The 16,255-nt window shown below is 36.3% G+C and overlaps 1 long non-coding RNA gene across 2 annotated transcripts in view; it reads left to right on the top strand.

Moving 5' to 3' along the window:
• Positions 1 to 16,255, top strand: part of LOC103876737 — a 633,632-nt gene that overhangs the window by 373,561 nt on the left and 243,816 nt on the right. The gene's annotated exons all lie outside the window — the stretch shown is intronic.

Here is a 16,255-nt window from a genome sequence, read left to right as displayed (position 1 = left end):
TCTCTTTCTCTCCTTCCTTCCTTCCTTTCTTCCTTCCTTCCTTATTTCCTTCTTTTTCCTACCTTCTTTCTCCCTCCATCTCTCTCTTTCTCTCCTTCCTACCTTCCCTCCCTCCTTTCCTTTTTTATTTTTCCTTCCTTTTCTTCTTCTCCTTTTTCTTCCTTCTCCCTAATCCCTTCTTTCTTTTTCCTTCTTCTTCCTTCTTCCCTCTATTCTTCCTGCATTTTTTAAAGTCAGGAACTTGCTTGGTCACCCAGACTGGAGTGCATTGGCATGATTATAGTTCACACCAGCCTCTAATTACTGGACTAAAGCTATCCTCCCATCTCAGCCTCCTGAGTAGCTATAACTACAGGTATGTGCCATTATGCCTAGCTAATTTTTTTATAGACATGGGGTCTCAATATTTTGACTTCTTATTCTTGTTTGTAATAAGAATACAATATAATATCCACTCTCTTAGCAAACATGTGTACAGTATAATATTGTTAACTATAGGCACTATACCATGTATGCGATCTCTAGGACTTATTCATCTCATGAAACTAAAACTTTTTACCCCCTAACTAATGTTTCCTTATTTTCTCCTCTCCCCCAGGCCCTGACAACCACTATTCCTCTTTCTGCTTCTATGAGTTTGTCTGTTTTAAATTTGTCACATAAGTATTAATAGTGTCATGTAGTATGTGTCCTTTTGTATGTAGCTTATTTCTCTTAGTATAATGTCCTTCAGGCTTATCCAGGCAGTCAAATATTGCAGGATTTACTTCTTTTTGGAAAATGATTAATATTCCATTGTGTGTGCATACCACATTTTCTTTACATATTTGTCTATCAATGGACATTTAATTGCTTCCATATCTTGAATGTTGTAAATAATGATTCAATGCATATCGGGGTGCAGATGTGTCTTTGAAATCCTGATTTTAGTTCCTGTGTATATATCCCCAAAAGTAGAAAGCCTGAAAAATCTAAAGAAACTGAAAAGAATGGATCAGTAATCAAAAATCTTCTAGCAAAGAGAAGTCCAAGACCAGATGGCTTCACAGGCTAATTCTCCCAAAGATTGAAAGAACGAATACCAGTGCAAAATGTACTCTTCAAAAAAATATAAGCAGGAACACTTCTGAACTCTTTTTATGCGGCCAGCATCACCCTGATACCAAAGTCATACAGAGACACCGTAAGAAAAGAAAACCACAGATCAATATCCCTGATAATCATAACTGCAATAATTCTTCACAAAATATTAGCAAACCGAATTCAATAGCATATTAAAAGATCATAATCATAACAAAGTAGGATTTATCCATATGATTCAAGGATGTTTCAATCTACACACATCAATCAGTGTCATACACAACATTAGGAAAATGCAAGGCAAAAACCATAAGATCATATTAATTGATGTAGAAAAAAGCGTTTGAGAAATTCAGCATCCTTAGAAATTCATTACTAAGATGTAGTAATAACATCTTCAAGAATTTTTTTTTCAAACACTTATGTGGCAAGACAAAATATTTCCTTAATTTTCAGTTGAATTATTACTGGTTCATGAGAATCATCATGCTTTGTTTTCCTGTATCATCCACTATTTCACTGTTGTAACACATTCTATATTTAAATCACATATTGAGTATATTTTCTCTCCCATATTATGTACATTTCTTGAAGGATCATTTTTGTTTTCTTTGAAATCAGGCTGTTGAGCACAGACTTTAGTATCTAATGGAGACTCAATAAATTTTGTTTTATGAGCACATTATAAATGAATGAATGAAAGGATAAAGGTGTGACTGCTTTGTAATGAATGTATGTGTTATTTTCGTGATTGCTGCTTATGTAATTTAATGTTAGAAAAGTGTCTTTAAAAACTGGAACATAAAATATTTTTAAGGGTTTTTATAGTGTGAATCCCATATCTAATGTCATTTTTATCAACAGATTATGTCACAACCCCTATTACACTTACATTAAAGTTTAAATTTTTTGTGTGGGTGATAAGACCCCCCTAATTTGTCCTCAGCCTACTTCTGCAACTCCATCTCCTAATAATCTTCCCTGTAGTCATCCTGTTCTAGGCATACTGGCTTTATTCTTGCTCCTTAAACATAGCAAAATCTTTTCCATTTCTGGCCTTTTGCACTTCACGTTCAACTTTACTACATCCTACTTTTTTAAGAAGATCACATGATTTGCTCCTTTATATCAGTTCAGTCTCTTTCTAATTGCTTAGGGTAAAAGATAGAGTTCTTGGATGGGTGCTGTGGCTCACCCTTTAATTCCAGCACTTTGGGAGGCTGAGGTGGGTGGATCATGAGCTCAGGAGATCGAGCCCATCCTGGCCAACATTGTGAAACTTCGTCTCTACTAAAAATACAAAAATTAGCTGGGTGTGGTGGCACACACCTGTAGTCCAAGCTACTTGGGAGACTGAGGTAGGAGAATCACTTGAACCCAGGAGGTGGAGTTTGCAGTGGGTTGATATTGCTACACTGTACTCCAGCCTGAGCAACAGAGTGAGACTCTGTCTCAATTAAAAAAAAAAAAAAAAGATCGAGTTCGTGATGGCATAACACGTGGCCTGTTCTGGAGCATGTTCCATGTGCCTGTGAGAGAGAATCTTCATTCTGCTGTTGTTTTGCATAGTTTTCACATCTATCTATCTATCTATCTATCTATCTATCTATCTATCTATCTATTTATCAATCATCTATCATTTATTTATCTATATATCTGTCTATCTGTCTACCCCCCACCACACACATACACACACAGAATATTTGGCTTATGTTATTGTGAAACCTTTTACTTTTGCTAATATTCTATCCAGTTATTTTATTATTGGAAGTGGGTTTTGCATTTTTAAACTTTTCTTATTTAATTATCTATTTTTCCCATCGTTTCTACCCACTTTCTCTTATATATATAGTGACTCTCTTTTTGGGTTAATATATGTTATAATTGTTCTATCTTTTTGATGAATTTACCTTTTATCATTACATGTGATCTATTTTTGTCTCATTTTAAAATTTTGTTTTAAAATTTATTTGCTCTGTTATTAGCATAGCTACTTTAGATCTTTTTGGTGGCTGTTTGCAGTAATTACATTTTAAACCATTCAATCTATTTGTGTGTTTGGATTTAAAATGAGCCTCTTAAAAGACAGCGTGTTAAATCATTTAAAAAATACATTCTGCTCATCTCTGCATTTTAATTGGAGAGTTTAATCTGTTACAATATAATGTTATTATTGGTAAAAGAGGATTGATTTTGGTCATTTTGTTACTTGTTTTTTATATATATTACATGTTTTTTTTCTTTCTTAACTCCATTCTGCATCCTCTTTTTAAAAAATGGCAAATAGTTTATTTCTAAATATTTTTGACATGTATTTCCCCAACTTTTTGAGGAATAATTGGCAAATAAAATCATATATATTTAAGGTGTACAACATGATAATTTGATAAATATTTATAAAATGTATCATTGTGAAATGTACATGTATTGTGAAATGAAACTGTTGTGAAATGGTTACTATTATCAAACCAATTAATGTATCCACCACCTCCCATAGTTACCTTTTTTGTATCTGGTGAGAATATTTAAAATCTATTCTTGTAGCAAATTTCAAGTATATGATACATCTTATTAGCTGTAGTTACCCTACTATACATTTGTTATCTGGAACTTATTTATCCTTCATAATATCCTTCCTTATCAAACCTGCTGTTGAACCCCTCCAGTAATTTTTACATTTTAACTATTGTGCTCTTCAACCTCAGAACTTCTATTTGTTTATTGTTATAATTTCTATCTCTTTATGGACATTTTCTATTAGGTGAAGTATTGTTCTGGTTTCCTTCAGTTGTTTGAACATAGATAAAGTAGTTGGTTTTAAGTCTTTCTAGTAAATCACATGTCTGGTCTTTCTCTGGGACAGTTTCTATCTATTTTATGTTTCCCTTTTTCTCGGACTTTCTTGTTTCTTTGTATTCCTCATATTTTTTATTGAAACCTGGAAATTTTGAAAGGTAAAATGTGGCTGTCCTAGAGATTAGATTATCTCTATTTCAAAGCATTTTACTTTTTGTTGTTGTTGTTGTTATTGTTATTGTTTAGTGACTTTTCTAAAATAATTTTGTAAAGTCTGTATTCTTTGTCTTATATGGCCACTGATATCTGTGTTCCCTTGGCTTGGTGCTCAGCTAGTGATATGAGAAGAATTTCTAAATACCATTCTATCACATTTTATTTCATATATTTTGGGGCTCTGTTGTTAGGTGCATATATATTTATAATTGTTATATTATATTGATGAATTGATCCCTTTACCATCATATAATGTTCTTCTTGGCATCTTCTAACAATTTTTGCTTAGCAATTTAAGTATTTTTTGGATACTGGTATAGCCACTTCAATTTTTATCTGGTTACTGCATGCATATAACACATCTATCCTTCTTTTCACTTTTAACTATTTTTGTCTTTGGATCTCATGTGAATCTCCTATAGACAGTATATAGTTGGATTATTATTTTAAAATTCATTCTGCAAATCTCTGCCATTTAATTAAAGACTGCAACTCACTTATATTTAATGTAATTACCTATAAAAAACACTCTATCTTTCCTCCCACATGTTTTCATTAGTCTATTGTCTGTTATAACTATTATTTTTTACTCTATAGGGAAGCAACTAATACATTTGCCTTTGAATATTTTGTTTTATTTTTATTTATTTATTTTTTCTTATTATACTTTAAATAGTGGGACACATGTGCAGAACATGCAGGTTTTTTACATAGGTATACATGTACCATGGTGGTTTGCTGTGCCCATCAACCCATCACCTACATTAAGTATTGCTCCTAATGGTATGCCTCCCTTAGCCGCTCACCCCCTGACAGGTCATGGTATGTGATGCTTCCCTCCCTGTGTCCACGTGTTCTCGTTGTTCAACTTCCATTTATGAATGAGAACATGTGATGTTTGGTTTTCTGTTCCTGTGTTAGTTTGCTGAGAATGATGGTTACCAGCTTCATCCATGTCCCTGCAAAGGATATGAACCCATCTTTTTTATGGCTGCATAGTATTCCATGGTGTATATGTGCCATGTTTTCTTTATCCAGTCTATCATTGATGGGCATTTGGGTTGCTTCCAAGTCTTTGCTATTGTGAATAGTGTTGCAATAAACATATGTGTGCATGTGTCTTTATAGTAGAATGATTCATAATCCTTTGAGTATATACTCAGTAATGGGATTCCTGGGTCAAATGATATTTCTGGTTATAAATCCTTGAGAATCACTATACTGTCTTCCACAATGGTTGAACTAATTTACACTCCCAACAACAGTGTAAAAGCATTCCTGTTTCTCCACATTCTCTCCAGCATCTGTTGTTTCCTGACTTTTTAATGTTCGCCATTGTAACTGTCATGAGATGGTATCTCACTGAGGTTTTGATTTGAATTTCTCTAATGACCAGTGATTATGAGCTTTTTTCATATGCTTGTTGGTCACATAAATGTCTTCTTTTGAGAAATGTCTGTTCATATCCTTTGCCCACTTTTATATGGGGTTGTTTGTTCTTTTCTTGTAAATTTGTTTAAGTTCTTTTTAGATTCTGGATATTAACCGTTTGTCAGATGGACAGATTGCAAAAATATTCTCCCATTGTGTAGGCTGCCTGTTTACTCTGATGATAGTTTCTTTGTGCAGAAGCTCTTTAGTTTAATTAGATCCCATTTGTCAATTTTGGCTTTTGTTGCCATTGCTTTTGGTGTTTTAATCATGAAGTCATTTCCCATGCCTATGTCCTGAATGATATTGCCTAGGTTTTCTTCTAGGGTTTTTATGGTTTTAGATCTTACATTTAAGTCTTTAATCCACCTTGAGTTAACTTTTTTATAAAGTTTAAAGAAGGGATTCAGTTTCAACTTTCTGCATATAGCTAGCCAGTTTTCCCAACACCATTTATTAAATAGGGAATCCTTTCCCCATTGCTTGTTTTTGTCAGGTTTGTCAAAGATCAGATGGTTGTAGATGTGTGGCATTATTTCTGAGGGCTCTGTTCTGTTCCATTGGTCTATATATCTGTTTTGGTACCAGTGTAACATGGTGTTTTGGTTACTGTAGCCTTGCAGGATAGTTTAAATTCAGGTGGCATGATGCCTCCACCTTTGTTCCTTTTGCTTAGGATTGTCTTGGCTATATGGGCTCTTTTTTTAGTTCCATATGAAATTTAAAGTAATTTTTTTCAATTCGATGAAGAAAGTCAATGGTAGCTTGCTGGGGATACCATTGAATCTATAAATTACTTTCGGAAGTATGGCCACTTTCACAATATTGATTCTTCCTATCCATTAGCAGGGAATGTTTTTCCACTTGTTTGTGTCCTATCTTATTTCCTTGAGCAGTGGTTTGTAATTTTCCTTGAAGAGGTCCTTAACATCCCTTGTAAGTTATATTCCTAGGTATATTATTCTCTTTGTAGCAGCTGTGAATGACAGTTCACTCATGATTTGGCTCTCTGTTTGTTATTGGTGTATAGGAATGCTTGTGATTTTTGCACATTGGTTTTGTATCCTGACACTTTGCTGAATTTGCTTATCAGCTAAAGGAGATTTGGGGCTGAGACAATGGAGTTTTCTAAATATAGAATCATGCCATCTGCAAACAGAGACAATTTGACTTCCTCTCTTCCTATTCGAATACGCTTTGTTTCCTTCTCGCTTGATTATCCTAGCCAGAACTTTCAATACTATGTTGAATAGGAGTGTTGAGAGAGGACATCCCTGTCTTCTGTAGGTTTTCAAAAGGAATGCTTCCAGCTTTTGCCCATTCAGTATGATATTGGCTGTGGGTTTTTCGTAAGTAGTTATTATTTTGAGATAATAAGAGCTAAGTTCCATCAATACCTAGTTTATTGAGAGTTTTTAGCATGAAAGGGTCTTGAATTTTATCGAAGGCCTTTTCTGCATCTATTGAGATAATCATGTGGTTTTGTCATTGGTTCTGTTTAGGTGATGGATTACGTTTATTGATTTGCATATGTTGAACCAGTCTTGCATCCCAGGGTTGAAGCTGACTTGATCGTGGTGGATAAGCTTTCTGATGTGCTGCTGGATTGGGTTTGCCAGCATTTTATTGAGGATTTTCACATTGATATTCATCAGGGATATTGGCCTGAATTTGTGTGTGTGCGTCTGCCAGGATGATGCCGGCTTCATAAAATGAGTTAGGAAGGAGTCTCTCTTTTTCTTGTCTTCTGTTAGCTTTGCAAATTGTTTGCTCTTGCTTCTCTAGTTCTTTTAATTGTGATGTTAGGGTGTTGATTTTAGATCTTTCCTGCTTTCTTTTATGGGCATTCAGTGCTATAAATTTCCCTCTAAACACTGCTTTAAATGTGTCTCAGAGATTCTGGTACGTTGTGCGTTTGTTCTCATTGGTTTAAAATAACTTATTTATTTCTGCCTTAATTTAATTATTTACCCAGTAGTCACTCAGGAACAGGTTGTTCAGTTTCCATGTAGTTGTGTGCTTAGAGTGAGGTTTTGTGGTTTTTGTTTTTGTTTTTGTTTTGAGATGGAATCTCGCCCTGTTGCCCAGGCTGGAGTCCAGTGGCGTGATCTCGGCTCACTGCAAGCTCCGCCTCTAGGGTTAATGCCATTCTCCTGCCTCAGCCTCTCTGAGTAGCTGGAACTAGAGGCGCTCACCACCACGCCCGGCTAATTTTTTTTTTTTTTTTTTTTTTTAGTACAGACGGGGTTTCACTGTGGTCTCGATCTCCTGACCTTGTGATCCGCCCGCCTTGGCCTCCCAGAATGCTGGGATTGCAAGCGTGAGCCACCGCACCCGGCCTTGAGTGAATTTCTTAATCCTGAGTTCTAATTTGATTGCACTGTGGTCTGAGAGAGTGTTTGTTATGACTTCTGTTCTTTTGCATTTGCTGAGGAGTGTTTTACTTTTTTAAAAATTATGTGGTCAGTTTTAGAATAAGTGTGATATATTGCTGAGAAGAATGTATACTCTGTTGATTTGGGGGGTGGGTAGAGTTCTGTAGATGTCTATTAGGTCCACTTGGTCAAGAGCTGAATTCGAGTTCTGAATATCCTTGTTAATTTTCTGTCTTGTTGATCTGTCTAATATTGACAGTGGGGTGTAAAAGCCTACCATTATTATTGTGTGGGAGTCTAAGTGTCTTTGTAGGTCTCTAAGAACTTGCTATATGCATCTGGGTACTCCTGTATTGGGGGCATATCTATTTAGGATAGTTAGCTCTTCTTGTTGCATTGATCCCTTTACCATTATGTAATTCCCTTCTGCTTCTCTTTTGATCTTTGCTGGTTTAAAGTCTGTTTTATCAGAGACTAGAGTTACAACCTCTATTTTTTTTTTCATTCCATTTTCTTGCTAAATATTCCTCCATCCCTTTTTATTAAGGGATTTATTGTGTGTCTTTGCACATGAGATGAGTCTGCTGAATACAGCACATTGAAGGATCTTGACTCTATCCAATTTGCCAGTCTGCATCATTTGATTGGGGCATTTAGTCCATTTACATTTAAGGTTAATATGATTATGTGTGAATTTGATCCCATCATTATGATGCTAGCTGGTTGTTTTGACCATTAGTTAATGCAGTTTCTTCATAATGTCAATGGTCTTTACAATTTGGTATGTCTTTGCAGTGGCTGGTACCAGTTGTTCCTTTCCATGTTTAGTGTTTCCTTCAGGAACTGTTGTAAGCCCTAGTGGTACAAACAGGCCTAGTGGTAACAAAATCTCTCAGCATTTGCTTGTCTGTAAAAAAAAAAAAATATTTTTCCTTCATTATGTAGCTTAGTTTGGCTGGATTTGAAATTCTGGGTTGAAAATTCTTTTCTTTAAGAATGTTGAATATTGGCCCCCACTCTCTTCTGGCTTGTAGGGTTTCTGCCAAGAGATCTGCTGATAGTCTTATGGGCTTCCCTTTGTGGGTAACCTGACCTTTCTCTCTGTCTGCCTTAACATTTTTTCCATCATTTCAACCTTGGTGAATCTGACGATTATGTGTCTTGGGGTTACTCTTCTCAAGGAATATCTTTGTGATGTTCTCTATATTTTGTGAATTTGAATGTTGGCCTATCTTGATAGGTTGGAAAAGTTCTCCTGGATAATATCCTGAAGAGTGTCTTCCAACTTGGTTCTAATCTCCCCATCACTTTCAGGTACACCAAACAAATGTGGGTTTGGTCTTTTCACGTAGTCCCATATTTCTTGGAAGCTTTGTTCCTTCCTTTTCATTCCTTTTTCTCTAATCTTGTCTTCATGCTTTACTCCATTAAGTTGATCTTCAAACTCTGATATGCTTTTTTCTGCTTGATTGATTTGGCTATTGATACTTGTGTCTGCTTCATGAAGTTCTCGTGCTGTATTTTTATTCCATCATGTAATTTATGTTCTTCTCTAAACTGGTTATTCTAGTTACCAATCCCTTTAACCTTTTTTCAAGGCTTTTGCTTCCTTGCATTGGGTTAGAACATGCTCCTTTAGTTGGAAGGAGTTCGTTATTACCTACCTTCTGAAGCCTACTTCTGTCAATGAATCAAACTCATTCTCCATCCAGTTTTGTTACCTTGCTGGCAAGGAGTTGTGATCCTTTGGTATAGAAGAGGCATTCTGGTTTTTGAAATTTTCAAGCTTTTTTGCGCTGGTTTTTCCTAATCTTCGTGGATTTATCTATCTTTGGTCTTTGATGTGATGACCTTCGGATGGGGTTTCTGTGTGGACGTCCTTTTTGTTGGTGTTGATGGTATTCCTTTGTGTTTGTTAGCTTTCCTCCTAACAGTCAGGTCCCTCTGCTGCAGGTCTGCTGGAGTTTGCTGGAGGTCCACTCCAGACCGTGTTTGCCTGGCTATCATCAGCGGAGGTTGCTGAACAGCAAAGATTGCTGCCTATTCTTCCTTTGGAAGCTTTGTCCCAGAGGGGCACCTGCCAGATGGCAGTTGGAGCTCTCCTGTATGAGGTGTCTGTCAACCCGTGCTAGGAGGTGTCTCTCAGTCAGCAGGCAGAGGGGTCAGGGACCCACTTGAGGAGGCATTCTCTGTCCCCTAGCAGAGCTGCAGCGCTGTGCTGGGAGATCTCCTGCTGTCTTCAGAGCTGCAGGCTGCCCCTTCCCCAAGGTGCTTTGTCCCAGGGAGATGAGAGTTTTATCTATAAGCCCCTGACCAGGGCTGCTACCTTTCTTTCAGAGATGCCTGGCCCAGAGAGGAGGAATCTAGAGAGGCAGTCTGGCTACCACAGCTTTGCTGAGCTGCAGTGGGCACCGCCCAGTTGGAACTTCCTAGAGGCTTTGTTTGCACTGTGAGGGGAAAACTGGCTACTCAAGCCTCAGTAATAGCGGATGCCCCTCTGCGTGCACAAAGCTCAAATGTCCCAGGTCAACTTCAGACTGCTGTGCTGGCAGTGAGAATTTCAAGCCAGTGGAACTTAGCTTGCTGGTCTCTGTGGGGGTGGGATTCGCTGAACTAGACCACTTGACTCCCTGACTTCAGCCCCCTTTCCCAGGGAGTGAACGGTTCTGTCTAGTTGCCATTCCAGGCACCACTGAGGTATGAAAAAAACTCCTACAGCTAGCTCGGTGTCTGCCCAAAAGGCTGCCCAGTTTTCTGCTTGAAACGCATGGCTCTGGTAGCGTAGGCACCCGAGGGAATCTCTTGGTCTGTAGGTTGTGGTTGTGAAGACCATGGGAAAAGCATAGTATCTAGGCCAGCGTGCACAGTTGCTCAGGGCACAGTCCCTCATGGCTTCCCTTGGCTAGGGGAGACAGTTCCCCAACCCCTTGTTTTTCCCAGGTAAGGCGACTCCCCACTCTGCTTCAGCTGGCCCTCCACGGGCTGCACCCACTGTCTAACCAGTTCCAATGAGATGAGCCTGGTACTTCAGTTGGAAATCCAGAAATCGCCCACCTTCTGTGTTGATCTTGCTGGGAGCTGCAGACCGGAGCTGTTCTGACGGGGCCATCTTGCCTGCCCTGCCGCCTTTGAATATTTTAAACAAATCCTTGGAAAGCTGCCTCAACCCTGGGAGAATCCTGAGGTACGGAAGAAAATGGCAAGGCTTTTGTGTGAGTCATTCAGAAATCTACCAAACAGATAAAACAAAAAACCCCAATTTTTTAAAAGTAAGCTGTGTCTTGCTCACTCTAGTATCAGGTACCTTTACTGGGCATATGGACTGTTGTCTTCAAGTCCTCTTCAGAGGGATTCAGAAAAGGTGTGAGGGTAAGTTAAAATGCTACACAGCTATTTTACCAATTGTTTTTCTATATTAAGTATTCCCTTGGTTTGTTGAAGCTTTTCATTAGTTTTCAGAGTTCTGAAAAAGTTGCTTCTAATAGTTTTATCACTTTATGTATTGTTTTCTTAGGAAAAATATATGTTCAGTATTCGCTATACTGCCATAGTCACTGGGCATGGCCTCTTAAAAAAAAGTCATAAACAAATTATAAACCACTGGAATAAAATTGTTTGCTAATGTCAAATGGCAAGTTAAAGTCAAAGCTAAAATTAAAACTCAACTTCTTAGTCTATTGCCCTTCAGTCACAGTCAACTGCCTTTCAAAGAATGATCCCTAAATAAATGACCTTAGTAATCATAATAATGACACTCCATGAAACTTCAACAATCTACAAAATCACTCCCATCTAAAACTTTACTGGGCAATAGAGTTGCAACTAACCACATGTGGATATGTAAATTTATATTAGTTTAATTTAAAAGAAATTTAAATTACAGGCCTTCACTTATACTAACCACATTACAAATATCCTAGATATCAAGAGCTATGTAGGATAGTGAATATCTTACTGGACAGCACAGATATTGAACATTTACTTTATTACAAACATTTATTTTGGAGAGCACTAATCTAGAATATTTATTTCTAAGTCACTGTTATGCTTGCCAGGTTGAGAAATATAAAGTAAGAAGACACTTAGGGGTCAATTCTTTCATTTTAAAAAGGTAAAACCAGAGTGAATAAAATTACTTCCCCACACCACATAGTATTTCAGTGCTAGAGCCAGGATAGAATGTATTTCTTCAGCAAGTATGCATTGCCGGTCAACTTCTGAAGATTCTTTGTCTGTATAAACAATTGTATTGTTTCTTTGCAAAACCGTAGCAGTATTTTGTTTAATGGCTTGTTTCGGCCTTGCCAGTTAGCTTTTCCTGTGATTCAGGAGATAATGAAATGAATAGACTGCTAAATCAATATTAGTTACATTCTGATAAATTAATAGGAGTAGTATGTTTCCTGCTTCACGTAGGACTGACCATTGGTAAAGAGTCACAGCGGCGAGAGCAGCTCTTCTGATTGATGAAAAGTTGGAGATCTCTAAATCAGTTGCTTATTATTTTACAGTTAGTTACCCTCTAGGAATTCAAAAATTCTTACTGACAACATGAACACTGATGTTTCAAACATTATTTTACAACTCCCAGGAGCAGGTTTTAATTTATCAAGATGTGATCATTTAATACTATATAGAAACAACAAATAACAATAATATACTTCACGATGATGCCTGTAGGGATGTCTGCATTTGTGTATTCAGATAAAGCTATAAATATAATTGAATTGAAGAGATAAAGCAATACTCATCAGAGGTTGGTAGCAGATTTGTCTCCTTCCTATAAATGATTAGGAGGGGAAATATTTTCTCACAGTGGGGAAGCTTGTTAATTTGCATAACAAAGGACAGCCTTTGGAATCAGATGCTGGCTTAAATCTTTGCCTTGCCTTTTATCATCAGCCTAACCTAGAACAAGCTAGCTATTTTCTCTGTGGATTAAATGAGATAATGTTTTTTTAAAGTTTATTAGAACAAGTGAGGACATTAGAATTTTCAAGAGTATATGCAAAGGACATATAATTTTTAGGACATTCTTTTTCTACAGATTTATTTAAATTGTAGACACTTTTATTTTCTGGAATTCTTATCTAATTTCTGATGCATATTTAAGTGTATTTGAAATATGCTTCTTATTTACACAAAAAGAGGAACTGGGTAGTCAGAGAGCTACAGAAAGATGCGTGATATTCTGTTTACTTATTTCTAACCTGAATTTATCAACCAACTCTAAACCACATGAAGATTTCCTAATATGCTGGAATTCTGAATTGATTCATTCACACATATCTAATTCTATTTTTATCCACACATGCATTCATTCATTGATAATGGGCACTTCATTTCCTTTTTTCCTCGATTGACACTGGTAATGTTACTATTCCATTTCTTCCTCCACATCTTTAAGTCAGACACAAGAATTTTGATAAATTGTATATTAAATGCACTATTTTTAAAAGAAGGTATGTTATGCTACTAGTTGAAATTTAACGAATATATGACTTGGCTCCTAAAAACATAAAATATATGACAGCAGGAAGAAACAATGCTAAAAGGAATGTCATAGATCAGTTTTGCTCTTGTCAATCAGTTAAAATGATGATAATCCACTAATCTTCACATGGGTTGTCATAAGAACTTGTGACATATTTAACACATACCACAAAGATGGTACATAAGGTACTAGAATGTAAAGTCTTAATGATATGCATTCACTTTCTTTCTGGAATAAACGCATATATATTCCAAAGTTACTGGTAGACAAAAATTATAAAAAGACACAGAGAGGGCTTCTATTTCTGGTTTTATAGATCAAGAACTACAGACCTGGAATAACCCTGAAAATGCAGTTGCTTTAAGAAAGATTTTGGCTGCAAGTTAAGAAGAAATAGGCATGTATCATAGGTTTCATTGGAAAATTAATTTACCTTTTACAGTAATTTTAAAACTATTATTAATCATGAGGTTCTTCATTGTCTCAGGCTTATCTCACAGAAAAATTTACTCTAAAAATAGTGAAGGAAATACCAAGTATTATTATTTAAATGTTCACTTCTTGGATCTATTTTTTAGAGTTCTTCCCCTCAACTCTTTTTGCTTGTTTTTCATTGATTAGTAAAAGTCAGTCAGAATCCAGAACCACAACTCATCAGTCAAAATAGCAATTTACTCCAGCATTTCTTTATATTGTAGCTTCAGCCTTGAAATTTCCTTTATTAATCGTCTCAGCATCTCTAAATTCAAATTTTTAAGGCCCAGTGCAAAAGCCACATATTTCATTGACCTAAAAGCATTTTACCTAAGTAAATCAAAATAATTCCTTCCTTTAAAGCTCCCCCTACCACACACACACACACACACACACACACATATACATATGTTTATATTAATACATCAATCATATTTTCACCATTATTATTCTCACCTCCATCTTATATAGATTGAATCATTCTTGAAGAAAAGTATTATTATTATTTTTTTAATCTCTGAATAGTTTTCTAGGACCTTGCCACTGGAAAATGCTCAATGATTATTTACTGATTTAAATATTTGAACTGGAAGGACTATGTTGCTTTTTTGGATTTGTAGCAATTAAAGTAATTTGTCTCAATTAACTTCAGGGTTATCCCGCTCACTAGTGACTCTTTTTCATCAGATATATGAAGACATTCTTCTCCAAAAATGTATATAGATAGCCAAAGCACAGAGCTAAATATGTCCCTGGGAAAGTTATTGGCCAGCCTAAGCATTTAATATCTTTGCAATGATTTTTAGGCATAGAATTATTGTGAATCAGTAATTGATTAGACTTTGATGAAAGGTGTCCGTCAGCTGTAAAATTATTTAGCAACCAGAAGCTTTTGTATTCATCTTTTTAACAAGTATTTGTTGTGCAAATATTATGTGCCAGATTCTGTGCTAAATCTTTTTTTTTTTTTTTTTTTTTTTTTTTTTTTTTTTTTTTGAGACGGAGTCTTAGCAAGCATGCCAGCCTAGGCAACATAGTGAGACCCCATCTCTACAAAAAATTTAAAAAGTAGCCAGGTGCAGTGGCACATGCCTATAGTCCCAGCTACTCAGGAGAATGACGTGGGAGGATTGCTTGAGTCTGGGGGGTTGAGGCTGCAGTGAGCTATGATAATACCACTGCACTCCCAGCCTGGGCAATATAGCCAGACTGTGACTCCAAAAAAAAAAAAAACACGGTGAATCAGTGTGTGTTTTCTTCCTTTATGAGCCTACATTCAAGTGAAGTGACAGACTGTGAGGAAATGAAACAAATCAATGACTGAATTATATATTTTCAAGAAGATAGAATTGTGCTACAGATAAACAAGTGAAGGGATAAAATAGGTGGATTGATCCAGGGTCAAACTACCAAATATATATATGTATATATATACATATATAGCTACACAAAACACACACATATATGTGTGTGAGTGTGTGTGTGTATTCATTCAGCCTGATTTCTGAGGGGTGGAAATGCAGCCACCATTGCATTTGAATACACATGGAAAAATCTCTAGGGTCTGAGAGTCCTAAAGGAATTCAGGAAAGCTAGAGGGTGGTGAACAAGAGAGAGAATTAACCTCTGTTATTGGGTGGGCCTCATATCATCATTCGAAGGCTTGAATAAAATAAAAGGTGAACCCTCCCTAGAATAAAATAGCATTCCCCTGGCGGATGGCTTTTGAACTTGAACTTTGACTCTTCTTGGTTATCTAGGCTTCAGACTCAAGCTGGGACACCAGGTCCACTTTGTTCTGTAAGTGCATGACAGCCTTTGAATTCTAACTGGTAAATAGAATGCAGATACTGCACTTGTCAGAGTCCATAATTATGTGGAAGAGATATAAAATATTTATATACATAATTTTTATCTATATCTTACATAACGTGTGTGTGTGTGTACATACATATATATGTTATTGGTTCTGTTTCTCTGACAAACTTGACTTATTCGTCCATCAACACTTCTCCACACCAAAGTGCAGCTTGTTTGATGGTTCATCTGGTTAATCCACCATCTGGGGCCACTCAAAGGCAATTTCTATTGTGTATTTAATTTCCTCTGTGTATAGGTTGCATTTACCTGTCTGTTTTGTTTAATCTCTCATTTTTTAAGAACTGGACATTTTGGATACTGAATTACTCTTTTATTTCTATATCTTGTTATCTGTCTTTAGTTTTCACTCCTGAAACATACTCTCTGCCTGATACATTATCTTGTGACAAGAACATAAAAATTAACAAAAAAGTATCCCTAATTTCATTATACATGTTTTGAATAACTATGTTATGATTGTTTCTGTGTACTTAGCATAAAGTAGAATGCTCTGATACAGATGAATAAT

The sequence above is a fragment of the Papio anubis genome, chromosome 14 (assembly GCF_008728515.1).
Source record: "Papio anubis isolate 15944 chromosome 14, Panubis1.0, whole genome shotgun sequence".
Classification (NCBI taxonomy): domain Eukaryota; kingdom Metazoa; phylum Chordata; class Mammalia; order Primates; family Cercopithecidae; genus Papio; species Papio anubis.
Note: the sequence above shows the minus strand (reverse complement) of the source record. Positions and strands in the feature narration are given on the sequence as shown.